At 46.5% G+C, this 14525-nt stretch overlaps 1 long non-coding RNA gene across 1 annotated transcript; it reads left to right on the plus strand.

Moving 5' to 3' along the window:
* The first annotated feature begins 1575 nt into the window (after window positions 1-1575).
* LOC142160140 (uncharacterized) lies at window positions 1576-7706 on the plus strand. Its single transcript, XR_012693064.1, has 3 exons — window positions 1576-1900; window positions 7347-7427; window positions 7518-7706. It is a non-coding gene; the product is annotated as an uncharacterized LOC142160140 (long non-coding RNA).
* Window positions 7707-14525: the final 6819 nt, after the last annotated feature.

Consider the following 14525-nt stretch of genomic DNA (forward strand, 5'->3'; position numbering starts at 1 on the left):
ATTTTTATTAACCTCAATAACACTAATTTCAAGTGATTTGCAGTCACTTTTGACCATCTCACAGGTCATAATATTATTTTCATACACTTTCAAACAAAGACTGCAGCGACCTGGCTGGATGGTAAGCGATAGAGCAATGACACAAACACACGGCACATCTAGGACACATTGCCACACAGCAGTAAAAGAAATGTGGTGCAAGATGAAATTATCCTTGGGCCCTACCACCCACCCTTATGTAGGATATTGAGAAGGACATGTACAAGCCCTCCAGCGACAAGCAGTGCCACTTTTGTGGCTGAAGCGCTTGGTTTGTTTGAGCCCCCACAAAACAATCTACCAATAGCTTAGCTGCCTTAAGCCTAACAGTGCTGTCATTGAATTCTAAACCATTAAACCATGTCTGCTTGTGCTGCATCTTTAATCTCCTTCTCCTCTGTGGATACCTCCTTCTCATCCCTGAAGAACTGCCGAACCTATGTAGACACAGGAATGGATATTACAACGAGTGGCATTACATCTGCTTCAGACAGACTGTGACACCGAACATGTGGGCAGCATGGAATCTGTCATGTTGGAATACACGCTGCATTAACCAGAGTTATAACTGGGCTACAGCCCAGGGGCCTCGGGCATCCAGGGGCCCTTGACAGTGCCAGCCACATTATCGACAGGCCTGATCAATGCTGCTGAGCACTGTCACTATAGTCTTTCCGGGGCACTCAGTAATCTCCTGACTGAGGAGATCTCGTGCGTCTCACTCTCACGAGATCTCAGTAAGGAGCTTACAGCGCATCTGCGGAAAGACTACAGTGACAGGACAACAGAAAGAGGTAAGCGCTTGGGGTAGGGTGCGGCGGGCGGCTCACGGGGGGGCTAGGGGGTTCGGCTCACAGGGGATTGGAGGCCCCCTTAGCCCAGGGGCCCCCATTCCTTTTATCCGGCCCTGACTATAACAGATGCCACACCTGTAAAATAACCAAAATAAAAGTACCAAACCAGTCAAAGCCTTCAAGTCTAACACGACAGGTGAAACATAAGATCAGAGTAACCTCACATGTGGCAGACAATACATAGGAAGGATTATCGGACGTCTGCACACCAGTAATATATAAAAGGGAATAGAGACACAGTGTCTCAGATCATCTTACCAAATGTCATGGAAAAGACCCTTCACTACTGAACTTTGTGGGGTCTGTAAGATTCAGAAACCATGGAGGGGGACAGACTATGTGGGTCTTATATCGAGGGAAGATCTACAACTTCAAAACTTTAACAACAAATGGGCTTAAGATTGATTTAGGACGGACTAGTTTCTTGTAGACCTGCTCCTTCTGTCTGTTAGTCTCTTTTGGAACGTTCCTATAATCTCAAATGTATCAAATACATCTAAGAGAATTTGGACCAATACATCTTCAGTTATTTTATTGTATATTTTATTCAGTATACAATTTTGGACTTTAATTGCCTCATCCTTATACAAATACTCCATACTACAAGGGCTGCCAATTTATCTCATCATAGGTTGTTTATACTCACGGCTGCAATACATCAGTGTGTACGACATCACAGCTAATTAGCATATGGAGCAGATAAACATCCAATAGGAATGTCTGGGAACAGCCTGTTTATAACGACCCACATCTTTCTACAGCTACACTGCCCCTGAAGAAGCCAGATCACTGGTGAAACGCGTTGGGTTGTATCTCTGACCTGGGACATTCCCTTGTTATGAGCGGCGAAAGCATTGATGCAGAATTACTATTAACGCTGCATGCACCAGAGAGGACGCGACACTGCTGGGAATTTACAACACATCTGGAAAGAGAGACAGCGTGTGGCTGACAGCAGAGGGATGCTCTACGTACCAGAGGATCCGGCCATCATACCTGAAAGTGGGGTAAGTCTGTATATACCTACGTCCCGCATACCGCCTGTGCTAAAGACTGTTATATTGCTGTGGCTGGATCACTTATATATAACTTATTGTATAAGTATATTTAAAGTATTAGCACAGTGCACCAATTTATATCATTGCAAATGTACCGATTTTTAGTTCAATGTAATTATTTCTGAGGTATTGATTTCTGAGACTGTATGTCATGTTTGGGTTTTGTTCTCTATAGGAAATTCCAAGTAAGCATATGTGTGGAGGGGATGTGTTTTGAAACTGTCTGGAGACAGGTAATCTCATGTTAATTAGACCTTTTCATCGCTGAGTGACCAACACATCTGTTGAACATAAAAGCACAGGAGGGGTAATTAGACTGGGTGGTAGACTTCCTACGTGTGTAAAGCTGGGTACACACTACAGAAATTCCGACCAACTTTTTATGCCGATATCGCTCGGCCCATGGACTGCATACACACTAGCCTTGTTTAGGACGATAAAGGGAAGAGCGGACGTCCCTTTAGCGACTTTTTACAGCCATGTTGTCGTGAGCAATGATTTTAATTTCGTACACACTGAAGCATCATTTGCGGGGGATGTAACGATATACCAAAGACATTAGCATAAAGGGGCAGAGCTTTCACTATAGTTAACACCCAAAGCTGCATAAAAAGAGAACGCAACACTGTCTCTTCATTTATTCCTATAAAATAGAAGTTTAGTAACATACATAAAATTTAGAAAAACATTAAACTGCTAAAGTGCAATGCAATGAATATTCCCTAATAATAAAATCCCTTCATATGTAATGGAATGCTCCATTCTCGGCGTGCATCATCACTGATTGGTCCACAGCAGAAACAAACGCCCATTTCTGAGTGTATAAAATGACAGAGGAATCTGTTTGGCGCAGAGGAGCGTCAGAAGATGGCGAGTGAGCAAGTGGGGGTTGCGGGTGAGGTGTCAGTGAGGGTTGCGGGTGAGGAGAAGGTGTCAGTGAGGGTTGCGGTTGAGGAGAAGGTGTCAGTGAGGGTTGCGGGTGAGGAGAAGATGTCAGTGAGGGTTGCGGGTGAGGAGAAGGTGTCAGTGGGGGTTGCGGGTGAGGAGAAGGTGTCAGTGAGGGTTGCGGGTGAGGAGAAGGTGTCAGTGGGTGTTAAGGTTGAGGAGAAGGTGTCAGTGGGGGTTGCGGGTGAGGAGAAGGTGTCAGTGGGGGTTGCGGGTGAGGAGAAGGTGTCAGTGAGGGTTGCGGGTGAGGAGAAGGTGTCAGTGGGGGTTGCGGATGAGGAGAAGGTGTCAGTGGGGGTTGCGGGTGAGGAGAAGGTGTCAGTGAGGGTTGCGGGTGAGGAGAAGGTGTCAGTGGGGGTTGCGGGTGAGGAGAAGGTGTCAGTGGGGGTTGTGGGTGAGGAGAAGGTGTCAGTGGGGGTTGCAGCTATGGAGACGGAGACAGAGTCAGAGATGGTGCTGAAAGGGCCAAAAAATGTTGGAAAAATTAAGGTGGGGGATGGAGATACTCAAGAAGAGCAAATCCAATGAGCCCAAGAGAGGTGGAGATGATGGTCAAAGTACTGGACCAGGACAACAACGACATTAAAAAAGGTCAGTAGCACATGTAGTGTACGTCTACCTTCTGACTCCCCCTGTCCTCCTCTCCCGCCCCTCTGCTTCAGACGATTCTTCTGTACCCTCTACTTCTTCCACTCCTCCCACGCCCCTCCCTCACCTCACTATGCCTCCCTGTTCACTTGCCATACCCATACTCTCACCTCGCCCAACTTCACGCTCCTGTCCCCGCACTCCCCCGCGCACCGCTAACCTTGCCAACCTTATCCCCATCTCCCCTCTCTCCTTTTCTCCTGTGCCCTCTGGAATGCTAGATCCGTCCGCAACAAACTCCCCTCTATCCATGACCTCTTCTTATCTAACTCTTTTAACCTTCTTGCCATTACCGAAACCTGGCTCACTGATTCCGACACTGCCTCCCCTGCCGCTCTCTCCTATGGCGGCCTCTCTTTCACCCACTCCGCCAGACCTGGAGACCGCCCAGGCGGTGGAGTGGGCATTCTCCTATCCTCCACCTGTACTTTCAGACTCATTCCTCCTGAACCCTCCCTCTCCTTCTCCTCTTTTGAAGTCTACTCTATCCGTCTCTTCTACCCCATCCATCTCCGCGTCTCTGTCATATACCGTCCCCCTGGGCCCTCCTCCCATTTCCTTGACAACTTTGCTGCCTGGCTCCCACACCACCCCTCCTCTGACATCCCCTCCATTATCCTCGGCGACTTCAATATCCCTATTGACAACCCCACCGACCCTGCTTCCTTCAAACTCCTCGCCCTTTCTTCCTCCCTTGGCCTCTCCCAATGGACCTCCTCTTCTACCCACTGCCTTGGTCACTCCCTTGACCTTGTCTTCTCCCACCGTTGCAGTCTGTCCGACTTCTCTATCTCCCCCTTTCCACTCTCGGACCACCATCTCCTCTCATTCTCTCTCTTCTCTACTCCTGAACCCCTCCCCCCACCCAAATCTACCCGGTCCAGGCGCGATCTCGACACCCTTGATCCTGCTATTCTATCCTCTTCTCTCAAAACTCTCCTCTCTCCCCTTTCCACCCTGTCCTGCCCTTATCAGGCGGCCTCCCTCTATAACCAAACCCTCTCCTCCGCTCTTGATGCAGTCGCCCCTGCCCAGCCCATCCGCCTTCGCTGCTCCAATCCCCAACCCTGGCACTCCAAACTTACCCGCTTCCTCCAAGAATGCTCTCGTACTGCCGAACGCCACTGGAGAAAATCTCGCTCCCAGGCTGATTTCCTCCACTTCAAGTTTATCCTCTCCTCCTACAGCTCTGCCCTCTCGCTCGCTAAGCAATCCTTCTTTAAATCCCTCATCTCCTCCCAGTCCTCCAACCCCCGCCGCCTCTTCGCCACCTTTAACACTCTCCTGTCTTCCCCCCTCCCTATCTGCCATTGACTTTACCACCTTTTTCTCCTCTAAAATCGCGGCCATCAGACTTGAAATCTCCTACTCCACCCACTCTTCCGCCACCCCCCCTCTCGCTCTTCCTCCCCCCTTCACTCTCCCCCCCTCTCCCCCCAGCCACCAACTCCTTCTCTCCTTCCGCCCCACCTCGGGTGAGGAAGTCCACTCTCTAATTTCCTCTTCCCCCCCTTCTACCTGCCCCCAGGACCCCATCCCTTCTCACCTTCTTCGCTCCCTTTCCGCCTCCACCTGCTCCCACCTCGCTCACCTCTTTAATCTGTCCTTCTCCACCGGCATCTTCTCCTCCGCCTTTAAACATGCTCTCGTCTCACCCATTCTCAAGAAACCCAACCTTGACCCCACCTCACTCTCTAATTACCGCCCCATTTCCCTTCTCCCATTTGCCTCCAAAATACTCGAGAGACTTGTCTGCAACCGTCTCTCCACCTACCTCTCTGAACACTCCCTCCTTGACCCTCTCCAATCAGGCTTCCGCCCCCTCCATTCCACTGAAACTGCCCTGGCTCAAGTTACGAACGATCTCCTCTCGGCTAAAGCCCTGGGCCACTACTCCCTCCTGATTCTCCTCGACCTCTCAGCGGCCTTTGACACCGTTGACCACCCCCTCCTGCTTCACACCCTTCAGTCCATTGGCCTCTCCGGTACCGTCCTCTCCTGGTTCACCTCTTACCTTGCCGACCATTCCTTCTCTGTTTCCACCTCTGATTCTCTCTCCCCATCTTCCTCCCTTCCAGTCGGGGTCCCTCAGGGCTCTGTCCTTGAACCCTTACTATTCTCACTATACACCTCTTCTCTGGGTGCACTCATCAGCTCCTTCGGCCTCAAGTACCACCTTTATGCTGATGACACTCAACTCTACCTTTCCTCTCCTGATCTCTCTCCCTCCCTTCTCTCCAGGGTATCCGCATGCCTCTCTGCCATCTCCTCCTGGATGTCCTCTAGATTTCTTAAACTCAATCTTGCTAAAACTGAACTCATTGTCTTTCCTCCCTCTCGTACCTTCTTCCCCTCTGACCTCTCTATCAATGTTGACAACTCATCTATCTCCCATGTTCCCCAACTCCGCTGCCTAGGTGTCATCCTCGACTCCTCTCTCTCCTTTGCCCCTCACATTCACTCTCTCACCAAATCCTGCCGTTTCCAGCTTCGCAACATTGCCCGCATTCGGCCCTTCCTCTCCCAGGATGCCACCAAATCTCTCGTCCACTCTCTGATCATCTCCCGCTTGGACTACTGCAACCTTCTCCTTATCGGCCTCCCCCTCTCTAATCTCGCTCCCCTTAGATCTGTACTTAACGCCGCTGCTAGGCTTATTTTCCTCTCTCGCCGTTCCACCTCTGTCTCCCCACTCTACCAAGCCAGACCCTGGCTCCCCTTCCCCTACAGAATCCTTTTCAAGCTCCTCACTCTGACTTACAAGGCCCTCGCCAACTCCACTGCTCCCTACATCTCTAACCTTATCTCTATTCACACTCCCTCCCGCCCTCTGCGTTCGTCCAATGATCGTCGCCTCTCTTCCCCTCTGATTACTTCCTCTCACGCACGTATCCAAGACTTCTCCCGCGCCGCTCCCCTCCATTGGAACAAGCTCCCCCGCTCCATCAGAACTTCCCCTAATCTGTCCTCTTTCAAACAACATTAAAAACCCACTTTTTCCTTAAAGCCTTCCAGTCTCATGCCTAAACTCCCACCGGTCGGCTACCTCTCTTTCTCATCCCTTCTTCCCTTCTCCCCCTTCCTCGACTCCGTCTCCGTTTCTCCCGTCTCTCCGTCTCATCCATGTGTCTGTCTGTCTTCCCCTCCCTTTAGATTGTTCGCTCCTTTGAGCAGGGGTCTCCTCCTGTTTCCATCACTTTTAACTGCGCTCTCCAGCTACTCTGCTCATCTCCTCTCGGTCCCTCTGCCCTCTGTCTCCTCTCGCTTCTCTCCGCTCCCCTCAGTGACTCTCAACCTGTCATCCGTGCCCACCCTCTTGGGCCATAGTTACCTGCCTATACTCCCTTTTCCCCTCCCTCCCTCTCTTTCCTGCTGTGCCTGAGCCCCCAGAGTTATAGTGCTTACTGTTACTTGTACTGTGCTGTTTCACCTTGTACTGTGCCATTGTTTGTCCCTGTACGGTGCTACGGATACTTTGTGGCGCCCTATAAATAAAAATTAATAATAATAATAATAATACCTGTTAGAAGGACTTTATTTCATTCTAGTGTCACATAAAGCAATGTAAACTAATTTGTAACCTAATTTTTTAATGTCGGAACGAAGAATGAACGGTGAGAAGGCCTGATTACCACTGATACCACTAATGTAACACCTGTTAGCAAACAAGAAAAAATTGAAAAAGAAATATATACTAAAGAAGTTCTACACGAAGGTATTTCAGTGAACATGTGTAGACATGTAAATACTTTGGGCACATACCTGTACCGTTATAATAACCAAAATGGCGCCTGTTTTCCAGAATGCTCGGGGGTTAAGCCCGCTATTATTGCGATTTCGCCACAGGGACCAAAATATAAACTGATCTCGAGCAGTGTGCAAGGTGAGAAAATGAGAGTATTTATGTCATTGAATATAAATTACAGATATAGAAGTTAAATGGTAAACATTTTTTTATTTCCTTGTATCGTAGATAAAGAAATCAAAGGGGATAGAAACCCAAGCGACATCAAGACCTGTTCTGCCACAAACCAGTAGCACCTTTAAAATACTAAATACTACAAAAATACTCTGCAGTACTCTGCGCTCTGATTAGTTTGGGCGCGCTCACTTCTCATGCGGATCTTTCTGACACCTGTGTGTAAAAATTTTTGTACCTTTTTCCTGCAATAAAAATGTTGCTTGAACACTGTGTGGTTTATTCTGGGTACTTCACAATTATAAGTTAATACAGGTTAATATAACTTTAATAGGTTATAAAGGTATAAGTGTATAAAGAGTAAATATGAATACATTGCCAACATAGACGCAAAGGGTAATAACAGATTAAGGGTTCTGGCCGCCCTAGGCTAATATGGCCGCAGCGCCCCCAAACCCCCTGTCCCCCAATTATATAAGTGTATAGGAACACTCCTGAATATGAATGTTCAGGTGTATTCTCCAGCATTCAAATTTAGACAGATTGTGCCATTGTCTCTCACCTGTTCTTACTCTTCTCTCTTGCAGCTTTGTTATCCTCTCGCTGGCTTCTGGAAAGTTGACGTCCTGTTTTGAAAATGCAAAAATGTATTATAATGCAAACCCTGAATGATTAGGCCTTTTAGTTAAAGCAAAACACTCCATTATGGCCAGCTAAAAATACCCCACTGTAGAGGCATATATAAGCAATATCTGAATATTTGTGGTCAATCAAATACAAACCTCTACCAGCCCCATCTCACTAATATTTAGTATTCTAGTGATTGCTGAGACCACAGAGAGCATCCATGTGACCACCACACAATCATGAGATTATGCCCTCCAAAGCTGCTCTATTTTTTAAATACCCCCTGCAGCCGTTTTCCTTAACTAAAAGCCATTTTCCTTAACCACTGCTGCAGCCATTTTCTTTAACCCCCCTGCAGCCATTTTCCTTACCTCCACTCTGTAGCTATCCCCCCGTCACATGAAAACTCCCCCAGTCACATATATCAGCCCCCTCCTCTGCCCTCCTTCACACATATCAATCTCTCTCCCTCCCTATAGATTTTCATGGCAGTCCCCCCTCCATCCCTATAGATATACACGGCAGTTTCCCCCCTTCACTTACCTGTAGTTGTGCCAGCGTCGCTCCTCAGATCAGCAGACAGGGAGTGAAGACTTCCTGCTTCCTGTCTGCTGCACAGCAACAAGCAGCCTAGCGATTGGCTGCCTGTTGCTGACCACTGACCACCAATGATTTTGATCGTCGACACCGACACCCCCCCGCGCAGCGACCCCTCCTCCCCACCCCGAAAAAAAAATTGAATGAAAAAAACCCAAATGAATGAAAAAAAAAAAATACCCGCAGCGCCGCGCCCCCCGAGACCCAGCGCCCTAGTCAGCCTAGTCAGCCTAGTGATTGATCAGGCCCTGGTTCTTGATGATCCGATAAATGGTTGATTTAGGTGCAATCTTACTAGCAGCAATATCCTTGTCTGTGAAGGCATTTTTGTGCAAAGCAATTATAACAGCACGTGTTTCCTTGCAGGTAGCCATGGTTAGCAGAGGAAGAGTATTGATTTCAAGCACCACCCTCCTTTTAAAGCTTCCAGTCTGTTGTTCTAACTCAATCAGCATGACAGAGTGATCTCCAGCCTTGTCCTCGTTAACACTCTCACCTGTGTTAACGAGATAATCACTGACCTGATGTCAGCTGGTCCGTTTGTCAGAGCTGAAATGGAGTGGAAATGGTGTTTTTGGGATAAGGTTCATTGTCATGGCAAAGAGGGACTTAGACGTTAATTGCAACTCATCTGATCACTCTGCATGACATTCTGGCGTATATGCAAATTGCATCATAAAATTAGAGGCAGCAGATTTTGTGCAAAATAATATTTGAGTCATTCTCAAAACTTTTGGCCATGACTGTAGGTTTTCACAGAACAAGGATGTTGCAGTTAATTATCAATAGTGTGTGAAATAAAGTTAACAGGTGTTTTGTCTTTTGTACAGATATTGTTTTCTTCTCATGATATATAGTGCACGATACGTACTATATAAGTCAGTAATGTTTAATAGTATATAAACCCATATTTATTAATACAGAAGACCTGATTCATTTGCGCACACAAGTTGCATGAATCAATGAATCAATTTAAAAGACGAGCACAGAACTTGTGTGTAGTTGCGACCATATTCAAATCCAAATCTCAAGATACGTTTCCATGTGAATCTGGGTGTAGGCACGCTCCGCCTAAACAGTACTTACTGTATGTATGGGCAGCACTGTGACTCAGTGGTTAGCACTTCTGCCTCACAGCACTGGGGTCATGAGTTCGATTCCTGACCATGGCCTTATCTGTGATGAGTTTGTATGTTCTCCCCGTGTTTGTGTGGGTTTCCTCCAGGTGCTCCGGTTTCCTCCCACACTTCAAAAACATACTGGTAGGTTAATTGGCTGCTATCAAAAATTGACCCTAATCTGTATGTGTGTGTGTGTGTTAGGGAATTTAGACTGTAAGCTCCAATGGGGCAGAGACTGATGTGAGTGAGTTCTCTGTACAGCACTGCGGTGGCGCTATATAAATAACTGATGATGATGATGATGATGTAGACACACAGAACAGACAGCAGTATATGCACATGTGTAAGTACAATAGATCCTCACATCAGAACACATTTAAAAAAAATGAAATTCAAAAACAAATGAATAACTCTTAACAGTATAATAACTACAAAAATAAAATAAAAATATTGATTTATAAATTATTTTTTTTACATTAAATACATAAATCAAGATGCTTTGAATGCATACTGTATATACAGTGTGTTTCTTACATACACATGTTCTGTGCTATCTAGTGTCATAGATACATTTAGTTCTTAATACAAAGACTATACTGTGTCAGTCATCAGCATCAGTCGGCACTGACACTGATTTGGCTGAATCTAGGCAAACCCAGGACTTGAATCATTCCTACCTCAGTATGTGCTTACTGTGCATGGCCCCTACGTTACTCCACCCGTTCCCTCTTTCAAGTTTTAGGCAGTCAAGTGTCAGATACGTTCAGACATGAATTTCATGCAGTTGTGTTCATTAGTATAAGGTCCATTTTTGAGGCACACGGACTTAGGTCTGAACATGAATCAGGCCCAGAGTATCTAAACGCCACAGGGTCATCATATAAAATTGCTGTATAAAGAATGAATCTATGTTTTGCTTTTAATAAAGGAATCTGATCAACATTCTCATTTACAACATACGCTTATTTAGGGAAGATATGGAAATGGATAGAGTGTATAAGGATTATATATATAAGTATAGGTTATATATTGAAGATATGGAAATTTAAGATATATAAATGTTTCCTTCTGCCGTCCGGCCTCCCTGTCTTCTCCCACTTAAAACTATACTTTACAGCTAGAATAACAGCTCTATTAATGTTCCCACCACACACATATCTTATACTGAAAAACTTTAATTCATGCACCATCATCTCTCACATTCAATTCCCAAATAAAATATTCCCACAGACTATGCTGGTGCTATATAAATAAATGTTAATAATAATTCCCTGCTTACTGGTCTTCCCCGGACCACTCTCACCCCTCCAGTCTATTGTGAATGCAGCGATGAGACACATTCCTCGCACTGCTCTGATCTGTCTCTACCAACATACAAGGCCATTATCAAACCTGCACCAACATACATCCCCCCCGATCTGCGTCTCTCATACACGCTCATCACCTGCTGTAGCTCGCCTTGCCCTAGGCTCCTCTACCCAAATACTCCTCTACACAGTTCACACAAATTTACATTTATCCTCCTTCTATACTCACATTACCCATTGTAATCTGGCTGGACCAATACGGGACCAATCCTGTATTTAATACGTGACCCTTACCCTCCTGTACGTAATATGCAATACGTGACCCTTACCCTCCTGTACGTAATATGCAATACGTGACCCTTACCTTCCTGTATGTAATATGCAATACGTGACCCTTACCCTCTTGTACGTAATATGCAATACGTGACCCTTACCCTCCTGTACGTAATATGCAATACGTGACCCATACCCTCCTGTACGTAATATGCAATACGTGACCCTTACCTTCCTGTATGTAATATGCAATACGTGACCCTTACCCTCCTGTACGTAATATGCAATACGTGACCCTTACCTTCCTGTATCTAAACATGCAATACGTGACCCTTACCCTCCTGTATGTAATATGCAATATGTGACCCTTACCCTCCTGTACGTAATATGCAATACGTGACCCTTACCCTCCTGTACATAATATGCAATATGTGACCCTTACCCTCCTGTATGTAATATGCAATACGTGACCCTTACCTTCCTGTATCTAAACATGCAATACGTGACCCTTACCCTCCTGTATGTAACATGCAATACGTTACCCTTACCCTCCTGTATCTAACATGCAATACGTGACCCTTACCTTCCTGTATGTAATATGCAATACATGACCCTTACCTTCCTGTATGTAACATGCAATACGTGACCCTTACCCTCCTGTATCTAAAATGCAATACGTGACCCTTACCCTCCTATATGTAATATGCAATACGTGACCCTTACCTTCCTGTAATATGCAATACGTGACCCTTACCTTCCTGTAATATGCAATACGTGACCCTTACCTTCCTGTAATATGCAATACGTGACCCTTACCTTCCTGTATGTAATATGCAATACGTGACCCTTTCCCTCCTGTACGTAATATGCAATACGTGACCCTTACCTTCATGTATGTAATATGCAATACGTGACCCTTACCTTCCTGTATGTAACATGCAATACGTGACCCTTACCCTCCTGTATCTAACATGCAATATGTGACCCTTACCCTCCTGTATGTAATATGTAATACATGACCCTTACCCTCCTGTATCTAACATGCAATACGTGACCCTTACCCTCCTGTATGTAATATGTAATACATGACCCTTACCCTCCTGTATCTAACATGCAATACGTGACCCTTACCCTCCTGTATGTAATATGTAATACATGACCCTTACCCTCCTGTATCTAACATGCAATATGTGACCCTTACCTTCCTGTATGTAATATGCAATACGTGACCCTTACCTTCCTGTATGTAATATGCAATACGTGACCCTTACCTTCCTGTATGTAATATGCAATACGTGACCCTTACCTTCATGTATGTAATATGCAATACGTGACCCTTACCTTCCTGTATGTAATATGCAATACGTGACCCTTACTCTCCTGTATCTAACATGCAGTACGTGACCCTTACCTTCATGTATGTAATATGCAATACGTGACCCTTACCTTCCTGTATGTAATATGCAATACGTGACCCTTACCCTCCTGTATCTAACATGCAGTACGTGACCCTTACCTTCATGTATGTAATATGCAATACGTGACCCTTACCTTCCTGTATGTAATATGCAATACGTGACCCTTACTCTCCTGTATCTAACATGCAATACGTGACCCTTACCCTCCTGTATGTAATATGCAATACGTGACCCTTACCCTCCTGTATGTAATATGCAATACGTGACCCTTACCTTCCTGTATCTAACATGCAGTACGTGACCCTTACCTTCATGTATGTAATATGCAATACGTGACCCTTACCTTCCTGTATGTAATATGCAATACGTGACCCTTACTCTCCTGTATCTAACATGCAATACGTGACCCTTACCCTCCTGTATGTAATATGCAATACGTGACCCTTACCCTCCTGTATTTAATATGTGATCTTTACCCTCCTGTATGTAATATGCAATACGTGACCTTTACCCTCCTGTCTCTAACATGCAATACGTGACCCTTACCCTCCTGTATTTAATACGTGACCTTTACCCTCCTGTATCTAACATGCAATACATGCAATACATGACCCTTACAGAGTACAAGTGTTCGGTAGAGAGGATTCAGGGGGTGTGTTGTATAGGGTACAGGGAGTGTAAGGTGTAGGGCAGAGGGGATACAGGGAGTGTATGGTGTAGGGTAGATGGGATACAGGGAGTGTATGGTGTGGGGTACAGAGGGGATACAGGCAGTGTAAGGTGTAGGGCAGAGGGGATACAGGGAGTGTATGGTGTAGGGCAGAGGGGACACAGGCAGTGTATGGTGTGGGGTATAGAGGGGATACAGGCAGTGTATGGTATAGGGCAGAGGGGATACAGGGAGTGTATGGTGTAGGGTAGAGGGGATACAGGGAGTGTATGGTGTGGGGTACAGAGGGGATACAGGGAGTGTATGGTGTGGGTACAGAGGGGATACAGGCAGTGTATGGTGTAGGACAGAGGGGGTACAGGGAGTGTATGGTGTAGGACAGAGGTGGTACAGGGAGTGTATTGTGTAGAGCAGAGGGGGTACAGGGAGTGTATGGTGTAGGGCAGAGGGGATACAGGGAGTGTATGGTGTGGGTACAGAGGGGATACAGGGAGTGTATGGTGTAGGGCAGAGGGGATACAGGGAGTGTATGGTGTGGGGTACAGAGGGGATACAGGGAATGTATGATGTAGGGCAAAGGGAATACAGGGAGTGTATGGTGTACGGCAGAGGGGGTACAGGGAGTGTATGGTGTAGAGCAGAGGGGGTACAGGGAGAGTAGGGTATAGGGGGTACAGGGAGTGTATGGTGTAGGGCAGAGGGGATACAGGGAGTGTATGGTGTAAGGCAGAGGGGATACAGGGGGTGTATGGTGTAGGGCAGAGGGGATACAGGGAGTGTATGGTGTAGGGCAGAGGGGATACAGGGAGTGTATGGTGTCGGGTACAGAGGGGATACAGGGAGTGTATGGTGTAGGGCAGAGGGGATACAGGGAGTGTATGGTGTAGGGCAGAGGGGGTACAGGGAGTGTATGGTGTCGGGTACAGAGGGGATACAGGGAGTGTATGGTGTAGGGCAGAGGGAATACAGAGAGTGTATGGTGTAGAGCAGAGGGGGTACAGGGAGAGTAGGGTATAGGGGGCACAGGGAGTGTATGGTGTAGGGCAGAG

The sequence above is a fragment of the Mixophyes fleayi genome, chromosome 6 (assembly GCF_038048845.1).
Source record: "Mixophyes fleayi isolate aMixFle1 chromosome 6, aMixFle1.hap1, whole genome shotgun sequence".
NCBI lineage: Eukaryota > Metazoa > Chordata > Amphibia > Anura > Limnodynastidae > Mixophyes > Mixophyes fleayi.